This window comes from Chlorocebus sabaeus, chromosome 1, assembly GCF_047675955.1.
Source record: "Chlorocebus sabaeus isolate Y175 chromosome 1, mChlSab1.0.hap1, whole genome shotgun sequence".
Lineage (NCBI taxonomy): Eukaryota > Metazoa > Chordata > Mammalia > Primates > Cercopithecidae > Chlorocebus > Chlorocebus sabaeus.
The window spans coordinates 50442650-50454949 of record NC_132904.1 but is presented as its reverse complement, the minus strand read 5'-3'; the positions used below and the strand labels follow the sequence as shown (position 1 = coordinate 50454949).

General features: G+C 43.0%; 1 long non-coding RNA gene across 1 annotated transcript in view; it reads right to left on the bottom strand.

The window, feature by feature from the left end:
- Positions 1-474: 474 nt before the first annotated feature.
- Positions 475-12300, bottom strand: part of LOC103239839 (uncharacterized) — a 57599-nt gene continuing 45773 nt past the window's right edge. The window contains exon 5 of the long non-coding RNA XR_012093683.1: positions 475-808. This is a non-coding gene — a long non-coding RNA (uncharacterized lncRNA). The remainder of the gene's footprint in view (positions 809-12300) is intronic.

Below are 12300 nucleotides of genomic sequence, written 5' to 3'. Positions count from 1 at the left end.
CAGGAGCTGTGACACCCTGCTCTCCGCAGAATGTAGCTGACTAGCTATTGTTATTTCCTTGCACTTATCTAAGGACTAAAGCAGCCTGGATGTGGCTCTGAGGGGTGGGGAAGTTTGTGTTTGCAAGAGTAGGAAATTGAATTTGGGAATGCAGTTGGCTGTTCATTGTAGCAGTTAACTGTTTTGGCTATAATAAGTTAAAAGAAGCCCAAAAACAAAACAAAAATTCCATTCTAAGTGCCACAACAGATGAAATACTTATTGCTATGTGAACAATAGGAGGATTTGGACCTAATGCTTCCTAAGGGAGTCATAGAAGACTTCATCTTTATAAAATCTTGGTATTTTCTCTATCTTTAAAGAGAAACATCCTATAAATGTGTTAATTAGGGTACTTTCAGCTCCAAGTAACCGGAAACCCAACTAAAGCAGCTTAAATAATTAGAACAGTGACTATCTCATGCTCCAGAAAATCTGGAGGTGAGCCATTCTGGGGCTGGCTAATTCAGTGGCTTAGGGATAGCAGCAAGACCCAAATATTTTCTATCTTTCTGCTCTTTTGTCCTTGTTATGTCTGCAGTGTCTTTCCTCATAGTTAAGAGATGGTCAAAGCACTTCCAGGTGTTACAAGCAGACGTTTCATCTCCAAAGAAGAAAGGCATTTGCTCCTGTGCATTGCTTTTTAGTAGTGAGGAAAACCTCTCCCAATTACCCACCTGCAGACTTTCTATCAGGTCCCATTGATCACAGCGAGGGCCCAGGGTCATGCCTTCATAGTGGATTCAGGATCAAGCATTTGGGTTTTCTCCTGAGGGAAATGGAGAGTCATTAGAGGATTTTCAACCTGGTGATAGAGTCACACCTTTTTAGTGGTTGTCTGTTTTGTAGAGACAATGTCTCACTACATTGCCCAGGCTGGTCTCAAACTCCTGGGTTCAAGCAATTCTGTTACCTTGGCCTCCCAAAGTTCTGGGATATACAGGTGTGAGCCACCTCACCCAGCTTAGATTTCTGTTTTCGATAGATCACTTAGAGAGTAATATGGAAGATGGACTAGAGGGAGGGAAAGATGAGAAGCAGGAAAACCTGTTAGCAAACTGCTGCAAAATCCATATGAGAAATGATGAGACCTGAACCAAAGTAATGATGATGGGAATTTGGTGTAGGAATTAGGAAAGACCGAGCTAATCGGAGATGGTAAATTTGCATTGGCAGTGGATGCAAAGATTGTCTAGAAGTCTTGCCACCAACTGAACTGAAGAACATCACAGGATCGAATTTGAAGGAGCTGATGATTAGCTCAATTGTGTAAATATTGAATTTGGAGACCATGGTGTTTCCAGGTGGTAGGACAAGATAAAGGCTGGAATTGAGAAAGGGATATGGAGCTGAGAGTTGTCTGCATGGGAGGGATTGGTTAAAGCCAAAGGAATGGATGAGGTCACCCAAAGCAAGAAGGGAAGGGTGCCAAGAACAGAACTCTGGGTGCACAGCATTTAAGGAATGGGCTGTGGATGAGAATTCCATGAAAAAGATGAACTCAGAGAATCAGAAAGATAGAAAGAGAACCAGGAGGGGGTTGTATTACAGAAGCCAAAGGACAAAGATTTCCAAAGAGTGTTAAATACCACAGAAGGGCAAGGGAGACAGGCATTGACTTCAGCTTTAATGACTTTGATGTGAGCAGTAAAGGCAGCAGATGCAGACAACTCTTTCTAGAAGTCTGGCTGTGACAGGGAGTAGAGAGATGATACGATAACTGAGGCGGGTGAGGGACAATTTTATAACGTAGAATGAAGCTTGGACATGTTTGCAGGCTGAAGGAAGGAGCCCAGGGCCTGGGAGATGCCATAGTCCTGTCTGACCTATAGACATAGGCCAGTTTTGAAGCAAAACTCCAAAAGTTGAGTTCTCTCCTCCCTGTGGGCCACTCCAGAGGATCCCTTGGGCCGGCTCCTCAACAGGGGGTCACCAGGTGTCCCTCAGCCTCTGCTGTTATGATGACACACTCATCCACATGCCCTTATTATTCTTAGAAAACAAAAGGGAATCAATCCTAGTCTCCATTTAGTACTGGCTTTCTGGAAATTATGCAAAATACTGGCTGTCTCCTAGATCACTTATTAGTGCCTTGGGGTGGTAATTTCATGGAAATGACTGTGAGGCACAGATGAGCCGTCTAGCAGACAGCCATTTACATTCCAGGGGTCTGTCTTCTATATCTTCCCTATCCCCTTTGGGGCTGGTCCCACTGTCCCCAGGTCAGGTTCTCAGGGAGCTGTACCCTCACCTTCCCTACTTCCTTCAGACTCAGAGCTTCCTTTGCCCAGCCAGCCACTCACTGTCCATCTCTTGGTGGCATAATTGTAACCAGAAGCAGAGTAGGGTATGCACCTTGGTGAGGTCAGGGATGTGTAACTTGAAGGAGATCCAGGAAAAGCTGTCAACATGGCACAGATCCCAACATGCAGCCCTGGGACAGGCAGCCCTTACCCACAGAGCCCTGGTAGGACACATATTGAGGTGTGTGTGTATGTGTGTGTATATATATATATGTGTGTGTGTGTGTGTGTGTGTGTGTGTGTGTGTATTTGAGACAGGGTCTCACTTTCTCTGTCAGGATGGAGTGCAGTGGCATGATCTCAGCACACTGCAACCTCTGCTTCCCGGGTTCAAGCAATTCTCCCACCTCAGCCTCCACAGTAGCTGGGACAACAGGTGCTCGCCACGATGCCCAGCTAATTTTTGTATTTTTTTTGGTAGAGATGGGGGTTCACGATGTTGATGTTGGCCAGGCTGGTCTAAAACTCCTGACCTTGTGATCCACCCACCTCAGCCTCCCAAAGTGCTGGGATTACAGGCATGAGCCACTGTGCCCGGCTGCAGTATGTTTTCTAAGGGAAACCTTTACAGAAACTGCCTGCCTCACCCCCAAAGTTTACTCCCAGAAGCCATGTTTCTGCTGCATCTTCCTATTCCTCATCCCCATCTTGGACTATGAGGTCCAGGGTAGACATTCCGTGGCTTCAATCACTTAGCATAATGTTTTAAGATTCATTCATGTTGTGGTATGTATTCATACTTCATTCCTTTTGATTGACAAATAACATTCTTACGTATGGATGTGCCGTATCGGTTCATGGACATTTGGATTGTTTCAATATTTTGGCTTTTGTGAATAATGTTGCTATGAATATTTGTGTACAAGGTTTTGTGTGAATGTATGTTTTCATTTTTGGGGCGATGGAATTGCTAGGTTATATAAGTATGTATATTGTGTAATTGTTTAAACATGACGTTTAATTGTTAACTGCCAGACTGTTTTCCAAAGCAACAGCACCAGTTTACATTCCCACCAGCAGTGTATGGGAGTTCTCTACATCCTTCTCAACACTTATTGTTTGTCTTTTTCATTAGAACCATACTGGGGGGTATGAAGTGAAATCTCATTGTGGTTTTGATTTCCATTTTTCTAATGGCTAATAATGTTGAGCATTTGTTTGTGTGTTTACTGGCCATTTGTATATCTTCACTAGGAAAATGTCTATTTGGATCTTTAGCTCATTTTTAAATTAGGTTGTCTTTTAATTATTGATTTCTAAGAGTTCTTTGTATATTTTGGGTACAAGTCCCTTATCATATATATGATTTGCAAAACTCATTCTGTGGGTTGTCTTTTCACATCCCTGATGATAGCCTTTGAAGCACAAAAGTCTTAAGTTTAGATAAAATCCAGTCTATTTTTTCTTTCACTCATGCTTTTTTTTTTTTTTTTTTTTTTTTGCCACAGGCTCTCACTCTGTCATCCAGGCTAGAGTGCAGTGGTGTCATCTCAGCTCTCTGCAACCTCCACCTCCCGGGTTCAAGCAATTCCTGTGCCTCAGCCTCCTGAATAACTGGGACTACAGGTGTGCGACACCACACCCAGCTAATTTTTGTATTTTTAGTAGAGAAGGGGTTTCACCATGTTGGCCAGACTGGCCTCATGGTGATCTGCCTGCCTCTGCCTCCCAAAGCGCTGGGGTTACAGGCGTAAGTCACTGCACCAAGCCTCATACTTTTTTTGTATCCAAGGAGGCCTTGTCTAACCCAAAGTTGTTTTTTGTTTGTTTGTTTTTGTTTTTGTTTTGTTTGAGCTGGAGTCTTGCTCTGTCGCCTAGGCTGGAGCACAGTGGTGTGATCTTGGCTCACTGCAAATTCCGCCTCCCAGGTTCAAGAAATTCTCCTGCCTCATCCTCCCAAGTAGCTTAGATTACAGGCGCGTGCCATCACACCTGGTTAATTTTTGTATTTTTAGTAGAGACAGGGTTTCACCGTGTTGGCAGGCTGGTCTGGAACTCCTGGCCTCAAGTGATCCACCTGCCTCGGCCTCCCAAGGTGCTGAGATTACAGGTGTGAGCCACTGTGCCTGGCCCTAACCCAAAGTCTTGAAGCTTTACACCTGTGTTCTTTTCCAAGCGCTTTTTAGTTGCAACTCTTACACTTCATTGATGATCCGTTTGGAGTTAAAACTTAAATTCAGTATAAATCTGACCCTCATCACATACACACCACTCCTCATCCCAGGTTTAGGTTTTACCCTGATTGCTTAGAGCAGAAGTAGAGGAATAAAATGTAGCAGTAAGCCATCCCCTGTCCTTAATAGGGGGAAGGCTTCTCCCTCACCATTATGTTTCCTTTCAAATAAGAGAGCTCAAGTATCGTGACACTTTCCATTAACTTACCCTGTCCACGACAAGTAGAGTGACTTACTTGATTCATAAAAGTGAGAGTAAGCTGGGCATGGTTGATTCAGTGCCTCCTTTTACATTTCTTTTCTAGCCCAGCACAGTGGCTTATACCTGTAATCCCAGCACTTTGGGAGGCTGAGGTGGGTAGATCACTTGAGGTCAGGAATTTGAGACCAGCCTGGCCAACATAGTGAAACCCCATCTCTACTAAAAATACACAGAATTAGCTGGGTGTGGTGGCATGCACCTGTAATCCCAGCTACTGGGGAGGCTGAGGCACGAGAATTGCTTGAACCTGGGAGGTGGAGGCTACAGTAAGCAGAGACTGCCACTGCATTCCAGACAGGGCAACAGAGTGAGACTCTGCCTCAAAAAATTATAATAATAATAAATAAATTTCTTTTCTTTTGTGTTCTTAGGCTAGAGCCTGCCTGCAGGGAGAAGGAGTTCTCTTCTGCTCCTTGTTTTAAGTCTCATCTGGGCAGGGTCCCATGTCTGGAGGCTGCTGGGGACCATGCTACTTCCACTGGATGGTGAGTCTGCCTAATTCAGGGATTCATTAGCTCACTTATTTGGCTCCCCTCTAAACTATACGCCTCAATTTGGCCTTTATTACCAAAAAGGTGAGTTTTTGTCACCATCTATCTGGCTTTGTCACCATCTCTATCTGGTTTCTCAATTTGTTTAGAACCCAGGCAGATGAGAACAGCACTCTGAGTGGGCCACATCAGAGACTCTAACACCTTCTTTCCTGACTTAAAGGAAAGGAACTATTCCTAGTTCCTCTAGTATATGGGGGTGGGGAAGAAGGAAAGGGCCATTTCCCTCAAATTTTCTTCTCTCTTGCTCAGTTAGACCCTGAAGATAGTTCAGTAATCTATTGCCTAACCAGATATCCGCATGGGAAATAGAATTGCAGTCTCATCTTCTTGCAGGCAACTCTAATCCCTACAAATGCTTCCTTTGGGGCCCAGTATGGTGGCTCACACCTGTAATCCAGGTGGTTTGGGAGGCTGAGATGGGAGAATCACTTGAGGCCAGGAATTCAACACCATTCTGGGCCAACATAGTGAGACCCTGTCTCCACAAAATAAATAAATAAATACATACATACATACATAGTCAGCCAAGCATTTCGGCGTATGCCTATAGTCCTAGCCACTTGAGAGACTGAGGTGCCCATTGCCAGAGCCCAGGAGTTTGAGGTTACTATGATCACACCACTGCGCTTCAGCCTGGACAACAGAGAGAGATCCTGTCTCTTAAAAAATAATAAAAAAAAAAAGGTCTGGGTGCCGCGGCTCACGCCTGTAATCCCAGCACTTTGGGAGGCCAAGGTGGGTGGATCATGAGGTCAGGAGTTTGAGACCAGCCTGACCAACATGGTGAAACCCTGTCTCTACTAAAAATACAAAAAATTAGCTGGGCATGGTGACACACACCTGTAATCCCAAATACTCAGGAGGCTGAGGCAGGAGAATCACTTGAACCCAGGAGGCGGAGGTTACAGTGAGCCGAGATTGCACCACTGCACTCCAGCCTGGACAACAGAGCAAGACTCCATTTCAAAAAATTACATAAATAAATAATAATACTAGTAATAGCAATTCCTTTGGAGCCCCTCCCTCCTTTCCCCATACAAGGCTTCAGTTAGAGAAGAAAACACCCACTTACCATGAACAAACGCTGCAGTCTCCACAAGTCCCACTACCCTCAAGAAGTCTCCCCTGCCTTCCCTTTTCTATATCTTAATATAATTCAGAAGGTAGGGGGTGACGGTGGAGGGGTGGTGGTTGATGGGAGCAGAACCAATTGTGCATCCTGTTTGTAAGCCCAGGGGAGGATTAAAGGGCGAAGGGTTCTACACTTCAAATGTAAGCTGTTCTCTTTAGAAGGTGAGATATTTTGTTTTTGTTTTTGTTTTTTGTGGCCATGGGCTTTAGTGTCAATTGTAGGGCAACAGGAAAAGAGCCACCAACATCCTGTTAAAAAGTAACCCCCCATGCTGGGTGCGGTGGCTCATGCCTGTAATCCTAGTACTTTGGGAGGCTGAGGCAGGTGGATCGCTTGAATCCAGGAGTTCGAGACCAGCTTGGCCAACATGGCAAAACCTCATCTCTACTAAAAATACAAAAATTGGCTGGGCATGGTAGTGCATGCCTGTAGTCCTAGCTACTCAGGGGGGTGAGGCAAGAGGATCGCTTGAGCCCAGGAGGTGAAGGCTGTAGTGAACCCCGATCGTTCCACTGCACTCTAGCCTGGGTGACAGAGTGAGAACCTGTCTCAAAAAAAAAAAAAAAAAGTTACCCCTGCTCTTGACCAAAAATTTAAAAATATTATAAATATAGATGTAATAGAGGAATTGCAAAGCCCCCATAACCCCACTTCCCTGGATAAAAGGGAACAGTGTTAGCAGTTGGATATATATTCCTCCAGACTTTTTTTTTCAATGCATGTATTAACTTTAAGAAAAGGATGAGTTCATAATGTATATGCAATTTTGTAACTTCCTTTTTTCAATAAAAAATATCCTAGGCATCCATAAGATTTCTTACTATCAGAGAATGGAGAGAAAAATATGGAAAGGAAGATAACTAGGATGAACCTTCTGGAGTTGGATTACAAACTGAATATTGGTGTAAACATTTTCTTCAATATATATAGATAGATTTAGAAAGAAATATACATATATGCACTTGAATCTCTCAAGTCGCCTGCTTGGCCCTCTTCCAAGTGTACTAAATAAAAAGAAATATACATATAAATGTCTATATGTGAGAGTACATACACATAACACACACACCCCACATGGATATACGTAGATGTATTTCCTAGCTTTGCCCATTCTTAGAGTCCAGAAACAGTGATATCCCAAATACAATGAACATACCTAGCACTCAGTTCTTGATTTTTAAAAACCATCCTTCAGTCGGGCGCTGTAATCCCAGCATTTTGGGAGTCTGAGGTGCATGGATCACTTGAGCCCAGGAGTTCAAGACCAGCCTGGGTAACATGGTAAAACCCTGTCTCTAAAAAAAAAATATATATATATATATACACACACACACACACATATACACACACACACAAACACACACACACAATATGTGTGTATATACACAATACATATATATACAAATATATACATAGTGTGTGTATATATGTATATATACACACACACAAATCTAGCTAGGCTCGGTGGCTCGTGCCTGTAGTCCCAGCTACATGAAAGGCTGAGGTGGGAGAATCACTTGAGCCCGGGAGGCAGGCAGAGGTTGCAGTGAGCCAAGATCACACCACTGCACTCTAGCCTGGGTTGACAGAGCTACACCCCATCTCAATAAATAAATAAATAAATAAATATATAAATAAATAATAAAAACATCCTTCACTAAAAGGAACCAGGGCTCCTTAGAGAAATGGCTTCCAGGGCTGAATCACAGACAGTGCAAGATGAGTCTGGTTTAACATCTTTCTGTGCCAGAATGTAAAGAAATGCCAATAAGTTGATGGAGACATGTCAAAAATTCAAAACTTAGCCGGGCGTGGTGGAAGGCACCTGTAATCCCCGCTACTCAGGAGGCTGAGGCACGAGAATCGCTTAAACCAGGAGGTGGAGGTTGCAGTCAGCCAAGACTGTGCCACTGCACTCTAGCCTGGGTGACATAGTGAGGCTCCATCTCAAAAAAAAAAAAAAAAAAAAAAAAGCCAGGCATGGTGGTGAGCACCTGTGGTCCCAGATATTCAGAAGGCTGAGGTGGGAGGATCACTTGAGCCCAGGAAGTGGAGGTTGCAGTGAGTGGAGACAGCGCCACTGTACTCCAGCCTGGGCAACAGAGTGAGACCCTGTCTCAAAAAATAAAATAAAAACAAATCATATATATTATGATTATTTTACATATATAGGTTTGCTATTTTCATATGTTATACATTTTAATGTTATATACATTATAATTTTTTTACATATATGTGTGTATATATATGATATATATGTCTTATTGGTTCTGCTTCTCTGGAGAATCCAGACATACACCACTGAATAAAATAGGACCATGAGCACATACTGATATAAATAGATAAGTTAAAGTTTGATAAAGAACAGTATATCTGCATAGTTTCAAAACATCTACCCACATTTCTTCTAATTAGGGAGAGCAAAAACAAAAACAACAAATTCTGCCCACAAAATGCTTATTACAAAGGGAAAGAGAATATGTTTTCAGTGAAGAAAGCTGGAAGATACCACCTTCATCAAATGATCAAAGTGAACATCATCAGTAATGGGACAAACGGAAACAATAGACCCACTGGTAAGATGTAAAATAAGAGCATAATATTATTCCTGTGATGTGTAACCTGAATCTAATCATTGAGAAAACATCAGCCATACCTAAATTGAGGGACACTCTACAAAATACCTAAATTGAGGGACACTCTACAAAATAATCTTCAAATACGTTAAGGTTATGAATGTCAAGAAAAGACTGAAGTACTGTGTCTAATTCAAAAGGAGAATAAAGAGGCATGACAACCAAATGCAACATGTAATGCTGAACTGGCTCCTTTGCTGAAAAAGACCTCCTTGGGATAACTGGTAAAATTTTCATGGGGCCTGAAGATTGGATGGTTGTAATGTGTTAATATCAATTTCCTGATTTTGATGGCTGTATTGTGGCTGTATAGCCGAATGTCCTTGTGTTTAGGAAATATACACTGAAGTACTCAGTGGTGATGGGTTATCATGTCAGTGACTTACTCTCAAGCAAGGTGAAAAAAATTATTTGTACTAATCTTGCAACTTTTCCATGGGTTTGAGACTGTTTTGAAAAATTAATGTTCTAGAGGAAGAGAAGAGTACGGCACTGGAAGGCTGATTGCAATCGTGTATGGGCAAGACTTGTTGCCCAGAGGGCTTCTTTGTTCCTTGCTAAGGCAGAGGGTTGGCTTTTCCCCTGGACACCTCACTCTTGCTTTCCAAGGCATCTGGTGCCTCTAATTTCTGAATCTTTCTAGGGTACTGCAGGGACACTGACTTGCTTCTTGTCAGTGTCTCCTTTGCAAGTACCCTCTGACCTCGTTTGGTTTTCTTGAAAGTCAAGTCTGAGATAAGAACTTGGGTGGAGGTAGTTTATTTGAGAGATGATCCCAGGAAGCAAGTGTGAAGAAACAGAGAAAAGCTGATCAAAGGAAGAAGGAAAAGCCAATGGAAGAGTACATTATTAAGGTCATCTTTGAGGCAGTTAGGGACTGGGAAAGGTACAGTGTGCCTCTCCACACTGTCTGCCCAAGGCACTGGACATTGAAGTATGCATCCTTTCTCTCTGTGGGTCCCCTTTTGGTTGAGGGCTGCCCCCCACTGGCATTAATTTGGGGAGTGCCTTTTCTCTTGCACATGAACCAAGCAGCTTTCATAATATCCAAGAAGCTCCAGGGCAAAGAGAAAAAATTTGGGTTGTTGAGGCACAATGCTATCAGCACAGGTGAGTTTGAGCTGTGGCTGAAGTCACAGGCAGGCTGAGAAGACATGAATGAGGTAGCAGCTTTGCCTTCCTCCAATTTCTTAAGACAATTTCTCCACCTGCTTTCTCTATTTCAGATTTCTCCCTCTGTCACCAAGGATGGAGTTTGTGTTTTTGTTTACTAGTCTCTTTGTTGGCAATGGGCTGACGTCTGAGTAAAGTACAGGGAAAGGACTTTGATTTTGCTATCTTGTCATCAGAAGTCAACCAATTGATAACTAATATAACACTTGCTTTTAATGTATCCAATACATGATTACACTACTGTGAGTGATTCCCAAACCCTGTCCCCAGCTCTTCTAGTTGTCTCATTTCTCAGGATTTCTTTGGCATTGCTGGTTAATGAAGTGAGATTTGCTCATCCTAGGCAAACCACAGGTTGGACTCCTCCCATCCAAGAGGGAATGCAATTCATGCTCCACAATTTTCACAGAAGCTTATCAGCTTGAGTATCTATTGGTCTTATACATGTTTTTCTCTTTCTCTCTTTCCCTCTTTCTAGCACCTATTGGTCTTAGAGTTGTTTTTTTTCTCTGTCTCTCTTTTTCAGATGGGGTCTCGCTATCTTGGCCAGACTGGTGTTGAACTCCTGGCCTCAAGTGATTGTCCCACCTTGGCCTCTCAAAGAGCTGGGATTACAAATGTGGGCCACTTCACCTGGCTCTTGTCTTATAGTTAAAGCCTATCTGTGGTCACCAAATCGATGCCAGAAGCCCTTGTCAAGAAGCAAAACTAAGACTTAAAGTGTAAACTACCTTCTTATAAGAAGCACAGTTGGAATTTAAAAGTCCAATTAGAAAGAGACTGAGAAGGGAACATGCCACTCTCAGACAAGATCAGATCCTCTCTTATGCACTGTATTCTTTTAGCACTTTATACTATTATGATTAAATAATTCATTGTGAAATCAATTGTTTAATGTCTAGCCCTCCTCCACTACAAGATAAGTTCCATGCCAGTAGATATGTGTTATTTAAAATTCCTTCTGGCCGGGCACGGTGGCTCACACCTATAATCTCAGCACTCTGGGAGGCCAAGGTGGGTGCATCATCTGAACTCAGGAGTTTGAGACCAGCCTGGGCAATATGGTGAGACCCTGTCTCTACCAAAAATACAAAAAATTAGCCAGGCATGGCGGCATGTGCCTGTAGTCCCAGCTACTTGGGAGGCTGAGGTAGGAGGATCACTTGAGCCTAGAAGGTGGAGGTTGCAGTGAGCCAAGATTGTGCCACTGCACTCCAGCCTGGATGACAGAGTGAGACCCTGTCTTTAAAAATAAATAAATAACTAAAATTCATGCAGTGTATGTTTTCAGATACAAGTGACAGAACCTCCAACTGAAATTTGCTTTAAAATTAGAAAATACGTTATTGTACATAAGAAATTTAGAGGTAGGGTAGGTTCCCAGGTTGGTTGATTCAGCAGCTCAACAATGTCATCAAGAATATGGGTTCAGGTTGGGCATGGTGGCTCACACCCATAATCCCAGTGCTTTGGGAGGTCAAGGCGGGCAAATCACCTGAGGTCGGGAGTTTGAGACCAGCCTGATCAACATGGAGAAACCCCATCTCTACTAAAAATACAAAATTAGACAGGCATGGTGGCTGGTAATCCCAGCTACTCAGGAGACTGAGGCAGGAGAATCACTTGAACCTGAGAGGCAGTGGTTGCATTGAGCCAAGATCGTGCCATAGAAATCCAGCCTGGGCAACAAGAGCAAAACTCCATATCAAAAAAAAAAAAAAGAAAAGAAAAATAAAAAAAGAATATGGGTTCCAATGAGAACACATGGACACAGGGAGGGGAATGTCACACACTGGGGCCTGTCAGGGAATGGGGGACAAGAGGAGGGAGAGCATTAAGACAAATACCTAATGCACGCGGGGCTTAAAACCTAGATGACAGGTTGATAGGTGCAGCAAACCACCATGGCACATGTATACCTATCTAACAAACCTGCACGTTCTGGGCATGTATCCCAGAACTTAAAATAAAATAAAATAAAACGAAAAATACGGGTTCTTTCCACCTCCCTACATGCCATCTTTGGT